Below are 3,998 nucleotides of genomic sequence, written 5' to 3'. Positions count from 1 at the left end.
CCCCCGTGTGTTCTCCCCCTCTTCGTCCCCCCACTCCCCCTGCCCCATCCCCCCTTCCCTCTTGCCTGACCACCTCTTACTCTGCTTCCTCTCAGACCCTCGTATATCACACTGACTGACCCCTCTCCCCCTCCCCTCTCCTTCCCCGCTCCGCCATCCCCCTCCCACCCACCCACCCCCGTTTCCAGCCCTCTCCCCCTCCCTCCCCCGTCTTGCCCCTCTCCTTCTGCCTCCTCCTCCTTCCCGTCTTCCTCTGCTTTTTGTCCTCATAATAATTTCTTTTTCCTCGCCTTCTTTTTTCTTCTTCCATGAGATTGTAGTTTATGTTTCTCGTGTTCTTGCCCTTCTTCACACACACACACACACACACACACACACACACACACACACACACACACACACACACACACACACACACACACACACACACACACACACACACTCACTCACTCACTCCAAAAAGCCTCTCTCCCAAAAACCCCTGAGTAAATCACATGGGTAGGGGCGGGTCACTTCCCCACTGACAGAAAATGGTGTTCCTCGGCCTTACGGATGGGTTGCCCCTTTAAGACCCTTAAAATACACCCAAAATTTTTAAGGTAAAGTTGCCCTCCCATAAATAAGGCGTATGTGTGCCGGCCGCTATAGTACCCACATATATGGCTACATTTGCATACATAGCTAAGTACATACACACATACATATATACATACATACCGGCACATATATACATACAGGGTCATACATGTATATAAACACATATACAGTATATATGTATTGTGCTCCTCTCTCTCTCTCTCTCTCTCTCTCTCTCTCTCTCTCTCTCTCTCTCTTTGCTTCATTTCGTATATGTCTTCCCTCCTCCAGTCCTCTTCATTTTTTTCTTTTTCTGTTCCTCTCCTGTATTATTTTGGCCACATTTTCTTCCTCCCTTATTCTCTCTTTAATTTTCTTCCTTTGTTTTCCTATTTACTGCCCTTTTTATGCATTCCTTTTTTCTTCCTCATCTTTCTTCTTCAGCCCCTCCCCTTTTTCTTTGTCATCTTTTTCATCCTTCCTTTTTTTTGTCTTTCCTCCTCCTCCTCCTCCTCCTCCCGAATAATCGTACTTTCACCCGATTTTCTCTTTCCTCTGCCCAAGCTTCCATGTTCTTTTTCTTCTCTTCTTTGTTCTCTCTCACTCTCTCTCTCTCTCTCTCTCTCTCTCTCTCTCACGACCAGGAACCAACCTACTTCACTGTCTTGCTAAGTCATCATCTTTTTTTTGTCTGATGAAGCGTTATTTTTTTTTCTTTTTATATACTGATCCTAAACTAAGGCTCGGAAATTCTCATCCCACACCACGATAAGACACCACCCACGCATCCACCACTTTGACACTAAGACCCACCACCCGACCACTGCCATAGTGCCCACCGTCTGCACTGGAACTTATTGTGTATTATAAGTAGGAGTTAATTCGGATTGTATTAACTTACTTCTTATTAATCCTATGTTGATTTTTTTTTTGCAGGTAAGGCGTGTTCTTCTCTTGCAGTACTACTAAGGTGTAAGTATGTAAGTATATCTATTGTTGATACACTTACTGTATTTACACAATACTTGTCTCCAAGGTAAATAACTTTGAAAATGTGTGGTCAGTATTTTTTTGTACCCTCTCGTTTTGCTTGCTTTCACAGACACAGCGGAAAGAGCTTTGATATATTTTACCGCATGTTCTAAGCAGCTTTGTGTAATCAACCCTGCAGGCGATGTGAAAATGGTCAGTACCACCTCTTGAACTTTACGTCTTCCCACTTCCAAACCGTACAGGGAAATTCAGCATATCTCTGTCATTCAACTCCGTCTGAGAATTATAAACTTACACGAGACTTGGCATAATATTAGAACTGGAAAATAGTGAAATGCCGGGAAGAATGTGATGAAATTCAAATCCAGACTGACCTCATTGCATCAGAAGGGATTTCCATTTCTCAGCCTTGTGATCATCCGTCCATTGTATACTAGTTCAGTCACGTTAACTTGGCCCAGATATTCGTCCTTTTACAGCATATTGGACGTAGGTTAGTGGCAGAAAAAGATGACACTGTGCCTCTACGTTCTTTCCATAACACTTCTTCGTGGCTAGCATTATATTCTGGTATTAATCTTTTACAGCTGAACCTTGAAGATGGAGACATGACAGTTTTAGGCCAAGTTAGAGTAAAAATAGTATACCACGCAACACCCACTTTAGTTTCTCCGTATTTGTGGCTTGGAGTTTTATTTTATTTATGTATTTTTTTGGTATGGACCGGAAAATACAATAACAACGATCATAGTGGCAGTCCTAACAACGTAGTCTTATCTCATTCTTCTTGGCGATTTATTTGCTTATGCCTTTTTTTTTTTCTTTTGCCTCTGAGGGTTTTTTTTACCGTGTGTTTCTGTCCTAAGTCTGGAATGCTTGGAACGTTTTATTATTATTTTTTTTTTATGGTCTCAGTTGAAGTTCTTATGTGGATTCCAGTGCAGTATCTGTAGTTACCATCTTCGTATATTTTAAGTGTGCGTGTGTGAGAGAGGGAGAGAGAGAGAGAGAGAGAGAGAGAGAGAGAGAGAGAGATCCGGTATTGGAAGGTTTAATAGATATAATTCCGTCTGTTAAATCACATAAGTATTTCCTTTCTTTAAATTCAGGAAATAACTCATCCATAACGATGAAGGTGGTAATAGCTAATAAATTTATATTGATGGATAGATAGGTAGATAAAATACGTAGGTAGATAGATAAACAGACCGATATAGATAGATAAACAGATACATAGAAGGACAGATAGATGGGCAGAAGGATAAGTGGGTAGATGGGTAGGTATTTTTTTTATTTAGCTCGAAAGTTTTGGTGGCGTATTATCTTTAGCGATTTATTTCACATATTCCCTCTTAGAAATATTATCTTGTAGGTTATTAATGTCTTTGCAATATTTACGTGGTTTCCATCCATAGTGTACTGGGTAATATTAGGGGTAGTGTGCAGAATTAATCGCTGGAGAGGAGGCGTAACGAAAGCTCCGAAGTCAGCGAGAGAGAGAGAGAGAGAGAGAGAGAGAGAGAGAGAGAGAGATTACAGCCCAACAGCGTCAGAAATTACACACGTATTTCCCGCCCAGTAACGCCGGAAATAGACCATCTGAAAAATATCGGGTAATTATAGTGAATGTAATTATGTTCTTAAGATTCGGCTAATTATTTCATCCGTTCAGCCCCACGACGTGTTATATTTTCTTCTTGCAATCTCCAGACGATTTTACTCCGCTTAAGAAAATCCTGTGTAAGTGAAAGGGTTCACGAAGGCTGTATCTAACCCCTCTAGTTCGAAAAATCTCACCTAAGCTGAATAAAATCGTCTGAAGATAGTAAGAATAAAATAAAAATCACCTCCACTGGCTGAAAAGGGGGGTAAAAAATCAGGAAATATAAATATCGATAAGGTGTGGTAATAGGTGAAATATGTATGTAATTGGATTTGTTTAAGGTGATTGGGTAATATCAATAAACTCTGGTTGGGTGATATTAGCCCTCGACACACTGACTTCCCAAATTACTAGGGCTAATTAACAGGGTCATCAATTAGCCAGCCCCGCCTAGCCTGTTCTGCCTGCCTACACCCCCAGCCTTACCTCCTGCCTTACCTCTGCCTAGCCTGTTCCTCACCACCTTCCATACCTTTTCCTAACCCCTGCTTCATCCTTGCCTTACCTCTTACTTCACCCCTTGCCTTACCACTGCTCACTTCTGCCTCATTCCTTGCCTCATCTCTGCCTTACCCCTTGCTTAGCCTCTGCCTCACTTCTGCTTCACTCCTTGCTTTTCATTTACCACTCGGTTCCATTTTCTGTTTTCTTTTTACCATTTCTTTTCCTCTCTCTCTCTCTCTCGTAAAATTTTTGACATCCTCTTCCAGCCCTCCACTTCTCCCTTTACTCTGTCACCCTTGGCTTTCTTCACCCTTCGTTTCAC

The sequence above is a fragment of the Coenobita brevimanus genome, chromosome 46 (assembly GCF_032717465.1).
Source record: "Coenobita brevimanus isolate Jiangsu-jjx chromosome 46, ASM3271746v2, whole genome shotgun sequence".
NCBI classification, from domain to species: domain Eukaryota; kingdom Metazoa; phylum Arthropoda; class Malacostraca; order Decapoda; family Coenobitidae; genus Coenobita; species Coenobita brevimanus.
The sequence above is the reverse complement of the archived record's forward strand: the minus strand, read 5'-3'. Positions refer to the sequence as shown.